The sequence below is a fragment of the Pleuronectes platessa genome, chromosome 12 (genome assembly GCF_947347685.1).
Source record: "Pleuronectes platessa chromosome 12, fPlePla1.1, whole genome shotgun sequence".
Lineage (NCBI taxonomy): Eukaryota > Metazoa > Chordata > Actinopteri > Pleuronectiformes > Pleuronectidae > Pleuronectes > Pleuronectes platessa.
In genome coordinates this window covers 7,987,723-8,009,107 of record NC_070637.1, presented here as the reverse complement: position 1 = coordinate 8,009,107, position 21,385 = coordinate 7,987,723, and positions in this window count along the sequence as shown.

Genomic DNA, 21,385 nt, shown 5'->3' with positions numbered 1-21,385 from the left:
TGCAGCCGAAGATCAGTTCATGTCTCTGCTTTCATCCCACCACGATGTATTCTTCTGAAAGTGTCCAATAAGTGATTTAAGAGCTGATTCTGATTTACATGGACACAGTTTCCAAGACTTAAGAGAGAAAAGTTCATCTCGGGCGGTCAGGTCTGTTCCAAGTGATAAACTGGACAATTGGTCAACTCTGTAGAATAATAATATCTGCAACCTGCTGTCTGGTAGATTGAATGGATACATGCTGAACATGAACTTCATGTCTCAAATTAACCATCTCTCTCCCTCTCTGTCTCAACAGCCTTGGATGGATCAGTATTTTAAACAGATTAAAAAAATCGTCCGAGAGGGGACGATAGCGACTCGGATACGGGTCATGTTGCAGGATATTATAGAACTGAGATTGGTGAGTTGGTTTGCGCGATTTTTCTTTCATTTGCACAATTGTAAAGAGTCCAACATTCAAATTCTTCAAAGTAAGGTTCTGTACATTTTTTTTTTTTTCAGAACAACTGGGTGTCCAGAGGACCCGAGCAGGGTCCGATCACCATTGTCCACAAGGAGGCAAAGATTAAAGAGAAGGAGGAGCCGAAAAAAGTACAGCCTCAAAAGGACGATAAGATCCAGCAGGGCCCCTGGGCTCAGGTCTCATTGGTGAAGGGCAGTGGTGGAGGAGCCAAGGCCGGTGACTCAGGTGAGGTCACACCACATGACTTTCAAACCTGAAAGGGTGTCACTCACTTCACAATGTTTCGGCTGCTCCGCTCTGTTTAGCTGTAGTTGTCACTGATTCATCTAAGATATGAAGCTTGTTAAAAATCTGGGAGTCTGATAGTCTTTCATATCTATTACATTTTACCAGAATTTCCTTCATTATGTTCTTAAAAAGGTTTTAAATTTAACTTGATGAAACCCTGATATAAAACAGTAACTTACAGCATATCCTGTACACAGAGTCAGGTGAAGCATCTTCCTCTTAATGACTGGACCTTGACTCTGATCATCCACAATCGTTATTTTTGACTTTTCTCTCTTTTAACGTTTCATCTCTGCGGGCCTCAACTGCTTCTCAGCGCTGCAGTCCAGCCCCTCACCACAACCCTCCACCGCTCCTCAAGAGAAGGCAGACTTCGACGGAAGGTATGAGATGACAACGCTGTCTGATTTGAAGGCTCCTGTTGGTGTTAGGTTTCTCTGAAACTTGAGGAGAGTGTCTCTGTGATTTTGATATTTATCTTTTCTGCTAGCAGGATATTTTTAACTTTGATTAACTAGAATCCATTAATTTAAAAATAAATCAGTTCTGTCAATAGGGTTTTGTTTTGCTTCTGTTTAGGTCAGTGATAATAATTTTGTAGTAGGTTCCAAATTGGTGGAAAAGCTTGATATTCAGAGTTTCTCATTTACACTGCCATCCTTCCTGACTCTTTGTTTATTCGTCCCCCACGCAGAAGAGGCAATAAGAACAGGAATCGCAGGAATCGCCTCTACAATCTGCTGCACAATGCGCCTGCTGTTTCTCAGCCTGATCCGTTGACCAGGGGAACCAGTTCGAAGGAGCTGCTGGACGGTCCAGCCCAAGAGGACGAGTGGTATTGGTGATAGCCCTTGTAAATACAGTGTGGACATTACACATGTATACCAATAAACTAATCAATACAGGAATTTGTTTAGGGAAACAAAAAATGAAATCTGATGTTGATCTCTAGTTTCCTTATATTTTCAGTTATGTATGGAAAAATATATACAAGTATTAAAATATCCTTTTGCTATCATTTGATGCAAGCATTTCATTATTTGAAGGCAAACAGCATTTCTCATTGTGAGAAACTAGTTTTTTTCTGTCTGTAGCTTACACAATATTTGCAGCTCCTTCCTTATTCTTTAATCGTTTGCGTGCCTGCACAGAAGGTCTTTCTATTTTTATTAACAGCTTTATAGAAGAATCCTTTAATAAATCCTTCATTAACTTTAATTGTACTTGCATTTATCCATATTTTGGCACCAAGTAAGTACAACCCATTTCCCAGAGGTCAGCTGAATTAGCACTAGTTGGATACAGTGTCTCTCTTGACGTCCGTCTCTGCTCTGGGGGCAATGGCCCAAGCTTAAGACTGTTGTCTTGGAAACACCAATGAGCGTGAACCACACAGGCCGAAGTTAACATTGGGTGGGGGGGCACTTTCAGATGTGCCCCACGGAATCTGCCTAGCAACTCGACTTGAATAATGCGAATCGCGACTCCAGCTCCGAGCCTGTTGCCTGCTCGGCTCCACCTGAGCTAACAGGCTAACAGGCTAACACGACCTGGTTTCACTCACATATCGGATGAATTACACGGTTTGATCTTCGGTTTGTTCTCCTGACAGAGAAGCTAAAGACGTCTGCGCTCCCGTTTCTGTGGTAAGTCAAATTTAGTATTGTATTTATGTGTTAGTAGTGATGAGCAGGTACCTTTACATGGCTTGTTAGTTTAGCTCCACTAGCCTGCAGGCGATGCTAACGGGACCGTACAGAGTTATTGACCCGACATGAACCAACATGATCCGGTCCACCCAGCGGGGGAAAGCGTTAGAGTTGAGTGTGTTTGGAGGATACGCTCCACCAAAGATAAAGATAAAGATAAAAAGATAAATTAGCTTTATTGTCAATTCCTTAACATGTTCAGAACATACAAGGAATCGATACGACGTTTCCCACTCTCCCACAGTGAAACATATAAAGTGCACAGGCACAACAGATAACACAAGACATTTCCTAATACTAAGTAAACATACAGAATTTTTTAGAACAGCAGCATAGGGTTCTCTAACGTTTAAACGTAGTGATTAAGTGATAAAGTGCAAACAGTACAAGAAGTATAAGAGACCGTTTGTTGCAGAGTCCTGAGTGTTTTTAGTTTTTTTGGGGGGGGGGATTTCAGCCTCCAGTCAGACTAGAGGATATGGCTGGGGGGAGTGAGGGGAGAGAATTTAGCTTCCTGACAGCTTGGTGTATGAAACTATTTCCGAGTCTGGTGGTTCGGCAACGGAGGCTCCTGTACCTTCTTCCAGAGGGTAGGAGGCTGAACAGACCGTGTGCGGGGTGGCTGGTGTCACTCACGATCGAGGTGGCTTTCCGGGTGAGGCGGGTGGTGTAAGTGTCTTGAATGGAAGGGAGTGGGGCACCAATGATCTTACCAGCTGTGTTGACTATGCGTTGGAGTCTTTTCCTGCTGTGTGCAGTGCAGCTACTGCCCCACACAGTGATGCAGCTGGACAGGATGCTTTCAATGGTGCCCCGGTAGAATGTTTTCAGGATGGGTATGGGAGCTCTCGCTTTCTTGAGTTTGCGGAGGAAGTGGAGGCGCCGCTGGGCTTTCTTCACCAGTGATGCAGAGTTGGTAGCCCAGGAGAGGTCCTCGCTGATGTGCCCCCCCAGGAATTTGGTGCTGCTCACTCGCTCCACAGCAGCACCATTGATGGTCAGTGGGGGATGCTCAGTGAGGCTTTTCCTGAAGTCGACCACCATCTCCTTTGTCTTGCTGACATTCAGCAGGAGGTTGTGGTCTCTGCACCAGGTGGTCAAGAGGTTGACCTCCTTCCTGTAGTGGGTCTCATCGTTCTTGGTTATGAGACCCACCAGAGTTGTGTCGTCCGCAAACTTCACCATGTGATTTGTGCTGTAGGTTGATGTGCAGTTATGAGTCAGCAGGGTGAAGAGCAGGGGACTGAGCACACAGCCTTGTGGGCCCCCTGGGCTGAGTGTGATGCTGCTCGAGGTGTTGTTGCCGACCCGTACTGCTTGTGGCCTCTCACTGAGGAAGTCCAGTATCCAATTGTAAAGGGAGGTGTTGAGGCCCAGCTGGTCCAGTTTACAGATGAGTTGTTGTGGGATTATGGTGTTAAACGCTGAACTAAAGTCTATGAAAAGCATTCTCACATGTGAGTCTGCATTTTCCAGGTGGGTGAGGGCTGGGTGGAGAGCAGAGCAGATTGCGTCCTCTGTGGAACGTTTAGCCCGATATGCGAACTGAAAGGGGTCCAGGGTGGGGGGGAGGATGGACTTGATGTGAGACATGACTAGCCGTTCAAAGCACTTCATAACGATGGGGGTCAGTGCCACAGGGCGATAGTCATTGAAGCAGGATGGAGCCGGTTTCTTTGGCACAGGTATGATGATGGAGGTCTTGAGATGTGATGGAACAGCAGCTTGACTCAGAGAAGTGTTGAAGATATCCGTGTCTTTAAGCTCCTCTGCGCAGTCCTTCAGTACACGGCCTGGAATGTTGTCTGGGCCTGTTGCTTTCCTGGGGTTGATAGTGGAGAGTGCCCTCTTCACACTTTCGGCAGACAGGCACAGAACCTGGTCGTGGGGGGGTGGTGGAGTTTTCTGTGGGCTTGTGTTGTTTGTTGCTTCGAACCGTGCAAAGAAGCTGTTGAGGTCGTTGAGCAGAGAGATGTTGTCGTCGCAGGTCTGTGATGCAGGTTTGTAATCCGTGATGGTCTGGATGCCCTGCCACAGGCTGTGCGTGTCTCTGCTATCCTTGAAGTGGCTGATTATTTTTTTGGAGTAGTCCTGTTTTGCTCTTCCGATGCCACGGGACAGGCTGGCTCTCGCTGTCCTCAGGCCAATTCTATCCCCGGCTCTGAAGGCTTTGTCTCTGGCCCTCAGCAGCCGATGGACAGCTCCTGTCAGCCATGGCTTCTTGTTAGCCCGAGTGATGATGGTCTTTGTGTGGGTCACATCATCTGTGCATCTGCGGATGTAGGAGAGAACAGTGTCTGTAAGCTCCTCATTGTCTATGTGGTTGTTGTATGTAGCTGCTTGCTTGAACATATCCCAGTCTGTTGTCGCAAGACAGTCCTGGAGAGCACACCTTGATCCATCCGGCCACACTGTAATCTCTTTCCGGACCGGTCTTTCCACTTTCACTCTGGGCATATATGCTGGCATTAGCATGACAGTGATGTGGTCGGAAAGTCCGATGTGGGGGAGGGGGGAGGCCTTGTATGCTCCTTTGTGTGCGGTATAAACCAGGTCCAAGGTGTTTTTCTCCCTTGTTGGAAAATTGACATGCTGATGAAGTTTTGGTAAGACAGTTTTAAGATCAGCATGATTAAAATCTCCAGCGATGATTGTAAATCCATCTGGGTGTGCTGTCTGTTGTTCGCTGATAGCCTGATAAAGTTCACAAAGTGCCGCATCCCTGTCACTGCAGCTGGAGGTTGGAGGGATATATACCGCGATTATTAAAACCGCAGTGAATTCCCTCGGCAGATAGAAAGGACGGCACTTTATGATCATAAACTCCGCCAGTGGTGAACAGTGTCTGCATACTACCACAGCGTCCTGGCACCACGCATCACGTGTGTAAACACAAACTCCTCCGCCGCGTTGTTTAACTCCGTTGACGAGGACTCTGTCCGCTCGATAGCATGTTAGCTGCTCCAGATGTACAGCGGAGTCGGGGATGTTATCATTAAGCCATGTTTCAGTGAAAACAAGCACACAGCAGTTACTCACTGTCCGATTCGCTAACCTCAGCAGTCGTATATGATCCATTTTATTGTCCAAGGATCGTACGTTAGCCATGATGATGGATGGTATGGCTGGGCGAGTTGGGCTAGCCGCTAGCCTAGCTCGGATACCTCCGCGCTTGCCCCTCTTCTGCTTCCTCGCACACCGTTTCCGATGTCTCTTTATCGGGGCTGTGGTTGCAGTCGGGTCCGGTGTAATCACGGGCTGGCGGAGTAATCCGAGCTCCTTGATGGTTGTCTCTGTTGTAGTATCCAACCCGTTGTTAATCTTGCTCTTACAGATGTCTAACAGAGCCTGTTGACTGTACTTATGATCCGACGCAGACAGTCGAGACGAACACGGAAAACTTCCGGAGAAACACTTATTAAATAAACAAAACACCGCTTTGTTGGGAGCGCGAGTGGTCGCTGCGTCTACACGCGCCGCCATCTTGAAAGTCAAGATATCTGATGGTATGTAAAGTTGTTTCACTCGCCAAACCATTTGACTTGACTACGTTACACAGATTATTATTCTGCAGAAACCGATTTACTGTGATCAACTGAAACGTGAGTATTTAAAGTCACATCTGCATTTTAAGACCAGCTGTTTAAAGTAGCATTACGTCTGTGGTGAAAATGTACGTACTCTGGAGGAATTTTCAATGGGCGTCACAAAATGGCTCAATGGTGCCCCCCGAGACCCCGGAACGTGTTCACATTGACCGATCTTCACAAAAATCAATACACTGGTGTATTTATTATTATTATTATTCATTATATAATTATGTTTTCACAGAGAAGTGGAGAGACATGATGTGGACTGTTATCAACAGCTCTGTGGGAGATTATCACCTTGAATATTAATTCAGGCTTTTTAACATGGAGCCGGCCACTAGTGGCCATCCAGTGGACTGCAGCTTTTCCAGGATGTTGCGCAATGGTTTCAAGGGAGATTTAATGCCTTTAATCAAAATGAGTGATGCTCCGGTCCTATAATGTGCTTTGAAGTTCTTGACCTTTAGTTGTCTTCCCTCCTCTCTTACCTTGCTGGACATCTCCTCAAAACCCACAAGTTTGCTACCGAGCCGAGACAGACTCATCATCAGGTAATTTACCCAACTGTATGTTCCTTCCTGCTTCTCTTCTTCCACCATCATCATCATAATAGTTTGCTGGTACCTGCTTGCAAAAAAGGCTTCACCAGGGGCCTAAAGTCTCTGATTTGAAGCCCTGATCCACAAATTATTCCCTGGTTACTGGTAAAACTTTAAAAAAATCCTATCCCACAATGTGAAAAGACAGTGACAAAATAACTCCCTGGATCCACCCCTTTGTCTGTGTAACCGTACATGTTCCCAGTGTTAGAAGATAAAGATATAAGGGACTGACTTTACTTATTCAGCTATTGATGAGAATTATATAATGATAATTATTGATATCGTTTTATTGCCTAGCTCCCTGTTCTATTTGCAAACTTTGGCTCTGATCTTTGTCCACTTAAGTCCAAGGGCTGAGTGATATATCAAGAAACGACACAGCACAGGCTTTGGCCCTGATGTCTTTAATGGCGTCTTCCACGTCTATTACATCTCTTTTGCATCCTGACTTGTATATATGTTTTTCATGTTAGAAACGTCATCAACATTGCTGCACATTTTCCTCAGGAACCGGTTGGAAAAGTTCCAGACAGTGTCCGTGGCAACTGACACAGACATTTCAGTTCTCATGTACTTTGCTGAAAGCAACTAGATCTGCATATCGTGTCAGTGTCATTGGTTACACTAAATGTTTCAATGATTGTTTCAAGCCTGACTTACCTGACTTAAGTGTGACGCCGGATCTTTCCCGAAACGACTTTTAGTTTTGGTTTCAACTCTGTCCATAGGTTTGATTCCTTGGTCCCATTACACGGATCGTCAACGACTTCGGATAAATCTGCAGAAGGCCGAGGACATTATCCGGCGGCGTTTCGTTGAAAACATCAAGTTCATCGGCGAAATCTTAAGCTAAAGATGCAAACCGCGGCCATCATGCATGACTGCGTAGTCAGGCTGCTGAACCACCAAGACGAAGAGTCTGTAGAGTGTCTATGCAGCCTGCTCACCACCATGGGCAAGGTCCTTCACTTAGAGGAGGCCAAGGTGAGCTGGAAGTAGTACATTTGACATAAATCTTACATTTCTTTTATTACGGTCTTAGAAAAGGTCTGAAGGGCTACAGACTGAAAGCTTCGAATATAATCTAGAGGATAATATGCGTCTGGTTTCCCTTTCTAAAACTAAATATTAAGAGAAATGCGTTGTTTGGAGGGATGAAGATGTGATGTGAACATTTCGATAGCAGTGTTTTTGACATTAGTGCAGCCGAAGATCAGTTCATGTCTCTGCTTTCATCCCACCACGATGTATTCTTCTGAAAGTGTCCAATAAGTGATTTAAGAGCTGATTCTGATTTACATGGACACAGTTTCCAAGACTTAAGAGAGAAAAGTTCATCTCGGGCGGTCAGGTCTGTTCCAAGTGATAAACTGGACAATTGGTCAACTCTGTAGAATAATAATATCTGCAACCTGCTGTCTGGTAGATTGAATGGATACATGCTGAACATGAACTTCATGTCTCAAATTAACCATCTCTCTCCCTCTCTGTCTCAACAGCCTTGGATGGATCAGTATTTTAAACAGATTAAAAAAATCGTCCGAGAGGGGACGATAGCGACTCGGATACGGGTCATGTTGCAGGATATTATAGAACTGAGATTGGTGAGTTGGTTTTCGCGATTTTTCTTTCATTTGCACAATTGTAAAGAGTCCAACATTCAAATTCTTCAAAGTAAGGTTCTGTACATTTTTTTTTTTTTCAGAACAACTGGGTGTCCAGAGGACCCGAGCAGGGTCCGATCACCATTGTCCACAAGGAGGCAAAGATTAAAGAGAAGGAGGAGCCGAAAAAAGTACAGCCTCAAAAGGACGATAAGATCCAGCAGGGCCCCTGGGCTCAGGTCTCATTGGTGAAGGGCAGTGGTGGAGGAGCCAAGGCCGGTGACTCAGGTGAGGTCACACCACATGACTTTCAAACCAGAAAGGGTGTCACTCACTTCACAATGTTTCGGCTGCTCCGCTCTGTTTAGCTGTAGTTGTCACTGATTCATCTAAGATATGAAGCTTGTTAAAAATCTGGGAGTCTGATAGTCTTTCATATCTATTACATTTTACCAGAATTTCCTTCATTATGTTCTTAAAAAGGTTTTAAATTTAACTTGATGAAACCCTGATATAAAACAGTAACTTACAGCATATCCTGTACACAGAGTCAGGTGAAGCATCTTCCTCTTAATGACTGGACCTTGACTCTGATCATCCACAATCGTTATTTTTGACTTTTCTCTCTTTTAACGTTTCATCTCTGCGGGCCTCAACTGCTTCTCAGCGCTGCAGTCCAGCCCCTCACCACAACCCTCCACCGCTCCTCAAGAGAAGGCAGACTTCGACGGAAGGTATGAGATGACAACGCTGTCTGATTTGAAGGCTCCTGTTGGTGTTAGGTTTCTCTGAAACTTGAGGAGAGTGTCTCTGTGATTTTGATATTTATCTTTTCTGCTAGCAGGATATTTTTAACTTTGATTAACTAGAATCCATTAATTTAAAAATAAATCAGTTCTGTCAATAGGGTTTTGTTTTGCTTCTGTTTAGGTCAGTGATAATAATTTTGTAGTAGGTTCCAAATTGGTGGAAAAGCTTGATATTCAGAGTTTCTCATTTACACTGCCATCCTTCCTGACTCTTTGTTTATTCGTCCCCCACGCAGAAGAGGCAATAAGAACAGGAATCGCAGGAATCGCCTCTACAATCTGCTGCACAATGCGCCTGCTGTTTCTCAGCCTGATCCGTTGACCAGGGGAACCAGTTCGAAGGAGCTGCTGGACGGTCCAGCCCAAGAGGACGAGTGGTATTGGTGATAGCCCTTGTAAATACAGTGTGGACATTACACATGTATACCAATAAACTAATCAATACAGGAATTTGTTTAGGGAAACAAAAAATGAAATCTGATGTTGATCTCTAGTTTCCTTATATTTTCAGTTATGTATGGAAAAATATATACAAGTATTAAAATATCCTTTTGCTATCATTTGATGCAAGCATTTCATTATTTGAAGGCAAACAGCATTTCTCATTGTGAGAAACTAGTTTTTTTCTGTCTGTAGCTTACACAATATTTGCAGCTCCTTCCTTATTCTTTAATCGTTTGCGTGCCTGCACAGAAGGTCTTTCTATTTTTATTAACAGCTTTATAGAAGAATCCTTTAATAAATCCTTCATTAACTTTAATTGTACTTGCATTTATCCATATTTTGGCACCAAGTAAGTACAACCCATTTCCCAGAGGTCAGCTGAATTAGCACTAGTTGGATACAGTGTCTCTCTTGACGTCCGTCTCTGCTCTGGGGGCAATGGCCCAAGCTTAAGACTGTTGTCTTGGAAACACCAATGAGCGTGAACCACACAGGCCGAAGTTAACATTGGGTGGGGGGGCACTTTCAGATGTGCCCCACGGAATCTGCCTAGCAACTCGACTTGAATAATGCGAATCGCGACTCCAGCTCCGAGCCTGTTGCCTGCTCGGCTCCACCTGAGCTAACAGGCTAACAGGCTAACACGACCTGGTTTCACTCACATATCGGATGAATTACACGGTTTGATCTTCGGTTTGTTCTCCTGACAGAGAAGCTAAAGACGTCTGCGCTCCCGTTTCTGTGGTAAGTCAAATTTAGTATTGTATTTATGTGTTAGTAGTGATGAGCAGGTACCTTTACATGGCTTGTTAGTTTAGCTCCACTAGCCTGCAGGCGATGCTAACGGGACCGTACAGAGTTATTGACCCGACATGAACCAACATGATCCGGTCCACCCAGCGGGGGAAAGCGTTAGAGTTGAGTGTGTTTGGAGGATACGCTCCACCAAAGATAAAGATAAAGATAAAAAGATAAATTAGCTTTATTGTCAATTCCTTAACATGTTCAGAACATACAAGGAATCGATACGACGTTTCCCACTCTCCCACAGTGAAACATATAAAGTGCACAGGCACAACAGATAACACAAGACATTTCCTAATACTAAGTAAACATACAGAATTTTTTAGAACAGCAGCATAGGGTTCTCTAACGTTTAAACGTAGTGATTAAGTGATAAAGTGCAAACAGTACAAGAAGTATAAGAGACCGTTTGTTGCAGAGTCCTGAGTGTTTTTAGTTTTTTTGGGGGGGGGGATTTCAGCCTCCAGTCAGACTAGAGGATATGGCTGGGGGGAGTGAGGGGAGAGAATTTAGCTTCCTGACAGCTTGGTGTATGAAACTATTTCCGAGTCTGGTGGTTCGGCAACGGAGGCTCCTGTACCTTCTTCCAGAGGGTAGGAGGCTGAACAGACCGTGTGCGGGGTGGCTGGTGTCACTCACGATCGAGGTGGCTTTCCGGGTGAGGCGGGTGGTGTAAGTGTCTTGAATGGAAGGGAGTGGGGCACCAATGATCTTACCAGCTGTGTTGACTATGCGTTGGAGTCTTTTCCTGCTGTGTGCAGTGCAGCTACTGCCCCACACAGTGATGCAGCTGGACAGGATGCTTTCAATGGTGCCCCGGTAGAATGTTTTCAGGATGGGTATGGGAGCTCTCGCTTTCTTGAGTTTGCGGAGGAAGTGGAGGCGCCGCTGGGCTTTCTTCACCAGTGATGCAGAGTTGGTAGCCCAGGAGAGGTCCTCGCTGATGTGCCCCCCCAGGAATTTGGTGCTGCTCACTCGCTCCACAGCAGCACCATTGATGGTCAGTGGGGGATGCTCAGTGAGGCTTTTCCTGAAGTCGACCACCATCTCCTTTGTCTTGCTGACATTCAGCAGGAGGTTGTGGTCTCTGCACCAGGTGGTCAAGAGGTTGACCTCCTTCCTGTAGTGGGTCTCATCGTTCTTGGTTATGAGACCCACCAGAGTTGTGTCGTCCGCAAACTTCACCATGTGATTTGTGCTGTAGGTTGATGTGCAGTTATGAGTCAGCAGGGTGAAGAGCAGGGGACTGAGCACACAGCCTTGTGGGCCCCCTGGGCTGAGTGTGATGCTGCTCGAGGTGTTGTTGCCGACCCGTACTGCTTGTGGCCTCTCACTGAGGAAGTCCAGTATCCAATTGTAAAGGGAGGTGTTGAGGCCCAGCTGGTCCAGTTTACAGATGAGTTGTTGTGGGATTATGGTGTTAAACGCTGAACTAAAGTCTATGAAAAGCATTCTCACATGTGAGTCTGCATTTTCCAGGTGGGTGAGGGCTGGGTGGAGAGCAGAGCAGATTGCGTCCTCTGTGGAACGTTTAGCCCGATATGCGAACTGAAAGGGGTCCAGGGTGGGGGGGAGGATGGACTTGATGTGAGACATGACTAGCCGTTCAAAGCACTTCATAACGATGGGGGTCAGTGCCACAGGGCGATAGTCATTGAAGCAGGATGGAGCCGGTTTCTTTGGCACAGGTATGATGATGGAGGTCTTGAGATGTGATGGAACAGCAGCTTGACTCAGAGAAGTGTTGAAGATATCCGTGTCTTTAAGCTCCTCTGCGCAGTCCTTCAGTACACGGCCTGGAATGTTGTCTGGGCCTGTTGCTTTCCTGGGGTTGATAGTGGAGAGTGCCCTCTTCACACTTTCGGCAGACAGGCACAGAACCTGGTCGTGGGGGGGTGGTGGAGTTTTCTGTGGGCTTGTGTTGTTTGTTGCTTCGAACCGTGCAAAGAAGCTGTTGAGGTCGTTGAGCAGAGAGATGTTGTCGTCGCAGGTCTGTGATGCAGGTTTGTAATCCGTGATGGTCTGGATGCCCTGCCACAGGCTGTGCGTGTCTCTGCTATCCTTGAAGTGGCTGATTATTTTTTTGGAGTAGTCCTGTTTTGCTCTTCCGATGCCACGGGACAGGCTGGCTCTCGCTGTCCTCAGGCCAATTCTATCCCCGGCTCTGAAGGCTTTGTCTCTGGCCCTCAGCAGCCGATGGACAGCTCCTGTCAGCCATGGCTTCTTGTTAGCCCGAGTGATGATGGTCTTTGTGTGGGTCACATCATCTGTGCATCTGCGGATGTAGGAGAGAACAGTGTCTGTAAGCTCCTCATTGTCTATGTGGTTGTTGTATGTAGCTGCTTGCTTGAACATATCCCAGTCTGTTGTCGCAAGACAGTCCTGGAGAGCACACCTTGATCCATCCGGCCACACTGTAATCTCTTTCCGGACCGGTCTTTCCACTTTCACTCTGGGCATATATGCTGGCATTAGCATGACAGTGATGTGGTCGGAAAGTCCGATGTGGGGGAGGGGGGAGGCCTTGTATGCTCCTTTGTGTGCGGTATAAACCAGGTCCAAGGTGTTTTTCTCCCTTGTTGGAAAATTGACATGCTGATGAAGTTTTGGTAAGACAGTTTTAAGATCAGCATGATTAAAATCTCCAGCGATGATTGTAAATCCATCTGGGTGTGCTGTCTGTTGTTCGCTGATAGCCTGATAAAGTTCACAAAGTGCCGCATCCCTGTCACTGCAGCTGGAGGTTGGAGGGATATATACCGCGATTATTAAAACCGCAGTGAATTCCCTCGGCAGATAGAAAGGACGGCACTTTATGATCATAAACTCCGCCAGTGGTGAACAGTGTCTGCATACTACCACAGCGTCCTGGCACCACGCATCACGTGTGTAAACACAAACTCCTCCGCCGCGTTGTTTAACTCCGTTGACGAGGACTCTGTCCGCTCGATAGCATGTTAGCTGCTCCAGATGTACAGCGGAGTCGGGGATGTTATCATTAAGCCATGTTTCAGTGAAAACAAGCACACAGCAGTTACTCACTGTCCGATTCGCTAACCTCAGCAGTCGTATATGATCCATTTTATTGTCCAAGGATCGTACGTTAGCCATGATGATGGATGGTATGGCTGGGCGAGTTGGGCTAGCCGCTAGCCTAGCTTGACTGTACTTATGATCCGACGCAGACAGTCGAGACGAACACGGAAAACTTCCGGAGAAACACTTATTAAATAAACAAAACACCGCTTTGTTGGGAGCGCGAGTGGTCGCTGCGTCTACACGCGCCGCCATCTTGAAAGTCAAGATATCTGATGGTATGTAAAGTTGTTTCACTCGCCAAACCATTTGACTTGACTACGTTACACAGATTATTATTCTGCAGAAACCGATTTACTGTGATCAACTGAAACGTGAGTATTTAAAGTCACATCTGCATTTTAAGACCAGCTGTTTAAAGTAGCATTACGTCTGTGGTGAAAATGTACGTACTCTGGAGGAATTTTCAATGGGCGTCACAAAATGGCTCAATGGTGCCCCCCGAGACCCCGGAACGTGTTCACATTGACCGATCTTCACAAAAATCAATACACTGGTGTATTTATTATTATTATTATTCATTATATAATTATGTTTTCACAGAGAAGTGGAGAGACATGATGTGGACTGTTATCAACAGCTCTGTGGGAGATTATCACCTTGAATATTAATTCAGGCTTTTTAACATGGAGCCGGCCACTAGTGGCCATCCAGTGGACTGCAGCTTTTCCAGGATGTTGCGCAATGGTTTCAAGGGAGATTTAATGCCTTTAATCAAAATGAGTGATGCTCCGGTCCTATAATGTGCTTTGAAGTTCTTGACCTTTAGTTGTCTTCCCTCCTCTCTTACCTTGCTGGACATCTCCTCAAAACCCACAAGTTTGCTACCGAGCCGAGACAGACTCATCATCAGGTAATTTACCCAACTGTATGTTCCTTCCTGCTTCTCTTCTTCCACCATCATCATCATAATAGTTTGCTGGTACCTGCTTGCAAAAAAGGCTTCACCAGGGGCCTAAAGTCTCTGATTTGAAGCCCTGATCCACAAATTATTCCCTGGTTACTGGTAAAACTTTAAAAAAATCCTATCCCACAATGTGAAAAGACAGTGACAAAATAACTCCCTGGATCCACCCCTTTGTCTGTGTAACCGTACATGTTCCCAGTGTTAGAAGATAAAGATATAAGGGACTGACTTTACTTATTCAGCTATTGATGAGAATTATATAATGATAATTATTGATATCGTTTTATTGCCTAGCTCCCTGTTCTATTTGCAAACTTTGGCTCTGATCTTTGTCCACTTAAGTCCAAGGGCTGAGTGATATATCAAGAAACGACACAGCACAGGCTTTGGCCCTGATGTCTTTAATGGCGTCTTCCACGTCTATTACATCTCTTTTGCATCCTGACTTGTATATATGTTTTTCATGTTAGAAACGTCATCAACATTGCTGCACATTTTCCTCAGGAACCGGTTGGAAAAGTTCCAGACAGTGTCCGTGGCAACTGACACAGACATTTCAGTTCTCATGTACTTTGCTGAAAGCAACTAGATCTGCATATCGTGTCAGTGTCATTGGTTACACTAAATGTTTCAATGATTGTTTCAAGCCTGACTTACCTGACTTAAGTGTGACGCCGGATCTTTCCCGAAACGACTTTTAGTTTTGGTTTCAACTCTGTCCATAGGTTTGATTCCTTGGTCCCATTACACGGATCGTCAACGACTTCGGATAAATCTGCAGAAGGCCGAGGACATTATCCGGCGGCGTTTCGTTGAAAACATCAAGTTCATCGGCGAAATCTTAAGCTAAAGATGCAAACCGCGGCCATCATGCATGACTGCGTAGTCAGGCTGCTGAACCACCAAGACGAAGAGTCTGTAGAGTGTCTATGCAGCCTGCTCACCACCATGGGCAAGGTCCTTCACTTAGAGGAGGCCAAGGTGAGCTGGAAGTAGTACATTTGACATAAATCTTACATTTCTTTTATTACGGTCTTAGAAAAGGTCTGAAGGGCTACAGACTGAAAGCTTCGAATATAATCTAGAGGATAATATGCGTCTGGTTTCCCTTTCTAAAACTAAATATTAAGAGAAATGCGTTGTTTGGAGGGATGAAGATGTGATGTGAACATTTCGATAGCAGTGTTTTTGACATTAGTGCAGCCGAAGATCAGTTCATGTCTCTGCTTTCATCCCACCACGATGTATTCTTCTGAAAGTGTCCAATAAGTGATTTAAGAGCTGATTCTGATTTACATGGACACAGTTTCCAAGACTTAAGAGAGAAAAGTTCATCTCGGGCGGTCAGGACTGTTCCAAGTGATAAACTGGACAATTGGTCAACTCTGTAGAATAATAATATCTGCAACCTGCTGTCTGGTAGATTGAATGGATACATGCTGAACATGAACTTCATGTCTCAAATTAACCATCTCTCTCCCTCTCTGTCTCAACAGCCTTGGATGGATCAGTATTTTAAACAGATTAAAAAAATCGTCCGAGAGGGGACGATAGCGACTCGGATACGGGTCATGTTGCAGGATATTATAGAACTGAGATTGGTGAGTTGGTTTTCGCGATTTTTCTTTCATTTGCACAATTGTAAAGAGTCCAACATTCAAATTCTTCAAAGTAAGGTTCTGTACATTTTTTTTTTTTTCAGAACAACTGGGTGTCCAGAGGACCCGAGCAGGGTCCGATCACCATTGTCCACAAGGAGGCAAAGATTAAAGAGAAGGAGGAGCCGAAAAAAGTACAGCCTCAAAAGGACGATAAGATCCAGCAGGGCCCCTGGGCTCAGGTCTCATTGGTGAAGGGCAGTGGTGGAGGAGCCAAGGCCGGTGACTCAGGTGAGGTCACACCACATGACTTTCAAACCTGAAAGGGTGTCACTCACTTCACAATGTTTCGGCTGCTCCGCTCTGTTTAGCTGTAGTTGTCACTGATTCATCTAAGATATGAAGCTTGTTAAAAATCTGGGAGTCTGATAGTCTTTCATATCTATTACATTTTACCAGAATTTCCTTCATTATGTTCTTAAAAAGGTTTTAAATTTAACTTGATGAAACCCTGATATAAAACAGTAACTTACAGCATATCCTGTACACAGAGTCAGGTGAAGCATCTTCCTCTTAATGACTGGACCTTGACTCTGATCATCCACAATCGTTATTTTTGACTTTTCTCTCTTTTAACGTTTCATCTCTGCGGGCCTCAACTGCTTCTCAGCGCTGCAGTCCAGCCCCTCACCACAACCCTCCACCGCTCCTCAAGAGAAGGCAGACTTCGACGGAAGGTATGAGATGACAACGCTGTCTGATTTGAAGGCTCCTGTTGGTGTTAGGTTTCTCTGAAACTTGAGGAGAGTGTCTCTGTGATTTTGATATTTATCTTTTCTGCTAGCAGGATATTTTTAACTTTGATTAACTAGAATCCATTAATTTAAAAATAAATCAGTTCTGTCAATAGGGTTTTGTTTTGCTTCTGTTTAGGTCAGTGATAATAATTTTGTAGTAGGTTCCAAATTGGTGGAAAAGCTTGATATTCAGAGTTTCTCATTTACACTGCCATCCTTCCTGACTCTTTGTTTATTCGTCCCCCACGCAGAAGAGGCAATAAGAACAGGAATCGCAGGAATCGCCTCTACAATCTGCTGCACAATGCGCCTGCTGTTTCTCAGCCTGATCCGTTGACCAGGGGAACCAGTTCGAAGGAGCTGCTGGACGGTCCAGCCCAAGAGGACGAGTGGTATTGGTGATAGCCCTTGTAAATACAGTGTGGACATTACACATGTATACCAATAAACTAATCAATACAGGAATTTGTTTAGGGAAACAAAAAATGAAATCTGATGTTGATCTCTAGTTTCCTTATATTTTCAGTTATGTATGGAAAAATATATACAAGTATTAAAATATCCTTTTGCTATCATTTGATGCAAGCATTTCATTATTTGAAGGCAAACAGCATTTCTCATTGTGAGAAACTAGTTTTTTTCTGTCTGTAGCTTACACAATATTTGCAGCTCCTTCCTTATTCTTTAATCGTTTGCGTGCCTGCACAGAAGGTCTTTCTATTTTTATTAACAGCTTTATAGAAGAATCCTTTAATAAATCCTTCATTAACTTTAATTGTACTTGCATTTATCCATATTTTGGCACCAAGTAAGTACAACCCATTTCCCAGAGGTCAGCTGAATTAGCACTAGTTGGATACAGTGTCTCTCTTGACGTCCGTCTCTGCTCTGGGGGCAATGGCCCAAGCTTAAGACTGTTGTCTTGGAAACACCAATGAGCGTGAACCACACAGGCCGAAGTTAACATTGGGTGGGGGGGCACTTTCAGATGTGCCCCACGGAATCTGCCTAGCAACTCGACTTGAATAATGCGAATCGCGACTCCAGCTCCGAGCCTGTTGCCTGCTCGGCTCCACCTGAGCTAACAGGCTAACAGGCTAACACGACCTGGTTTCACTCACATATCGGATGAATTACACGGTTTGATCTTCGGTTTGTTCTCCTGACAGAGAAGCTAAAGACGTCTGCGCTCCCGTTTCTGTGGTAAGTCAAATTTAGTATTGTATTTATGTGTTAGTAGTGATGAGCAGGTACCTTTACATGGCTTGTTAGTTTAGCTCCACTAGCCTGCAGGCGATGCTAACGGGACCGTACAGAGTTATTGACCCGACATGAACCAACATGATCCGGTCCACCCAGCGGGGGAAAGCGTTAGAGTTGAGTGTGTTTGGAGGATACGCTCCACCAAAGATAAAGATAAAGATAAAAAGATAAATTAGCTTTATTGTCAATTCCTTAACATGTTCAGAACATACAAGGAATCGATACGACGTTTCCCACTCTCCCACAGTGAAACATATAAAGTGCACAGGCACAACAGATAACACAAGACATTTCCTAATACTAAGTAAACATACAGAATTTTTTAGAACAGCAGCATAGGGTTCTCTAACGTTTAAACGTAGTGATTAAGTGATAAAGTGCAAACAGTACAAGAAGTATAAGAGACCGTTTGTTGCAGAGTCCTGAGTGTTTTTAGTTTTTTTGGGGGGGGGGATTTCAGCCTCCAGTCAGACTAGAGGATATGGCTGGGGGGAGTGAGGGGAGAGAATTTAGCTTCCTGACAGCTTGGTGTATGAAACTATTTCCGAGTCTGGTGGTTCGGCAACGGAGGCTCCTGTACCTTCTTCCAGAGGGTAGGAGGCTGAACAGACCGTGTGCGGGGTGGCTGGTGTCACTCACGATCGAGGTGGCTTTCCGGGTGAGGCGGGTGGTGTAAGTGTCTTGAATGGAAGGGAGTGGGGCACCAATGATCTTACCAGCTGTGTTGACTATGCGTTGGAGTCTTTTCCTGCTGTGTGCAGTGCAGCTACTGCCCCACACAGTGATGCAGCTGGACAGGATGCTTTCAATGGTGCCCCGGTAGAATGTTTTCAGGATGGGTATGGGAGCTCTCGCTTTCTTGAGTTTGCGGAGGAAGTGGAGGCGCCGCTGGGCTTTCTTCACCAGTGATGCAGAGTTGGTAGCCCAGGAGAGGTCCTCGCTGATGTGCCCCCCCAGGAATTTGGTGCTGCTCACTCGCTCCACAGCAGCACCATTGATGGTCAGTGGGGGATGCTCAGTGAGGCTTTTCCTGAAGTCGACCACCATCTCCTTTGTCTTGCTGACATTCAGCAGGAGGTTGTGGTCTCTGCACCAGGTGGTCAAGAGGTTGACCTCCTTCCTGTAGTGGGTCTCATCGTTCTTGGTTATGAGACCCACCAGAGTTGTGTCGTCCGCAAACTTCACCATGTGATTTGTGCTGTAGGTTGATGTGCAGTCATGAGTCAGCAGGGTGAAGAGCAGGGGACTGAGCACACAGCCTTGTGGGCCCCCTGTGCTGAGTGTGATGCTGCTCGAGGTGTTGTTGCCGACCCGTACTGCTTGTGGCCTCTCACTGAGGAAGTCCAGTATCCAATTGTAAAGGGAGGTGTTGAGGCCCAGCTGGTCCAGTTTACAGATGAGTTGTTGTGGGATTATGGTGTTAAACGCTGAACTAAAGTCTATGAAAAGCATTCTCACATGTGAGTCTGCATTTTCCAGGTGGGTGAGGGCTGGGTGGAGAGCAGAGCAGATTGCGTCCTCTGTGGAACGTTTAGCCCGATATGCGAACTGAAAGGGGTCCAGGGTGGGGGGGAGGATGGACTTGATGTGAGACATGACTAGCCGTTCAAAGCACTTCATAACGATGGGGGTCAGTGCCACAGGGCGATAGTCATTGAAGCAGGATGGAGCCGGTTTCTTTGGCACAGGTATGATGATGGAGGTCTTGAGATGTGATGGAACAGCAGCTTGACTCAGAGAAGTGTTGAAGATATCCGTGTCTTTAAGCTCCTCTGCGCAGTCCTTCAGTACACGGCCTGGAATGTTGTCTGGGCCTGTTGCTTTCCTGGGGTTGATAGTGGAGAGTGCCCTCTTCACACTTTCGGCAGACAGGCACAGAACCTGGTCGTGGGGGGGTGGTGGAGTTTTCTGTGGGCTTGTGTTGTTTGTTGCTTCGAACCGTGCAAAGAAGCTGTTGAGGTCGTTGAGCAGAGAGATGTTGTCGTCGCAGGTCTGTGATGCAGGTTTGTAATCCGTGATGGTCTGGATGCCCTGCCACAGGCTGTGCGTGTCTCTGCTATCCTTGAAGTGGCTGATTATTTTTTTGGAGTAGTCCTGTTTTGCTCTTCCGATGCCACGGGACAGGCTGGCTCTCGCTGTCCTCAGGCCAATTCTATCCCCGGCTCTGAAGGCTTTGTCTCTGGCCCTCAGCAGCCGATGGACAGCTCCTGTCAGCCATGGCTTCTTGTTAGCCCGAGTGATGATGGTCTTTGTGTGGGTCACATCATCTGTGCATCTGCGGATGTAGGAGAGAACAGTGTCTGTAAGCTCCTCATTGTCTATGTGGTTGTTGTATGTAGCTGCTTGCTTGAACATATCCCAGTCTGTTGTCGCAAGACAGTCCTGGAGAGCACACCTTGATCCATCCGGCCACACTGTAATCTCTTTCCGGACCGGTCTTTCCACTTTCACTCTGGGCATATATGCTGGCATTAGCATGACAGTGATGTGGTCGGAAAGTCCGATGTGGGGGAGGGGGGAGGCCTTGTATGCTCCTTTGTGTGCGGTATAAACCAGGTCCAAGGTGTTTTTCTCCCTTGTTGGAAAATTGACATGCTGATGAAGTTTTGGTAAGACAGTTTTAAGATCAGCATGATTAAAATCTCCAGCGATGATTGTAAATCCATCTGGGTGTGCTGTCTGTTGTTCGCTGATAGCCTGATAAAGTTCACAAAGTGCCGCATCCCTGTCACTGCAGCTGGAGGTTGGAGGGATATATACCGCGATTATTAAAACCGCAGTGAATTCCCTCGGCAGATAGAAAGGACGGCACTTTATGATCATAAACTCCGCCAGTGGTGAACAGTGTCTGCATACTACCACAGCGTCCTGGCACCACGCATCACGTGTGTAAACACAAACTCCTCCGCCGCGTTGTTTAACTCCGTTGACGAGGACTCTGTCCGCTCGATAGCATGTTAGCTGCTCCAGATGTACAGCGGAGTCGGGGATGTTATCATTAAGCCATGTTTCAGTGAAAACAAGCACACAGCAGTTACTCACTGTCCGATTCGCTAACCTCAGCAGTCGTATATGATCCATTTTATTGTCCAAGGATCGTACGTTAGCCATGATGATGGATGGTATGGCTGGGCGAGTTGGGCTAGCCGCTAGCCTAGCTCGGATACCTCCGCGCTTGCCCCTCTTCTGCTTCCTCGCACACCGTTTCCGATGTCTCTTTATCGGGGCTGTGGTTGCAGTCGGGTCCGGTGTAATCACGGGCTGGCGGAGTAATCCGAGCTCCTTGATGGTTGTCTCTGTTGTAGTATCCAACCCGTTGTTAATCTTGCTCTTACAGATGTCTAACAGAGCCTGTTGACTGTACTTATGATCCGACGCAGACAGTCGAGACGAACACGGAAAACTTCC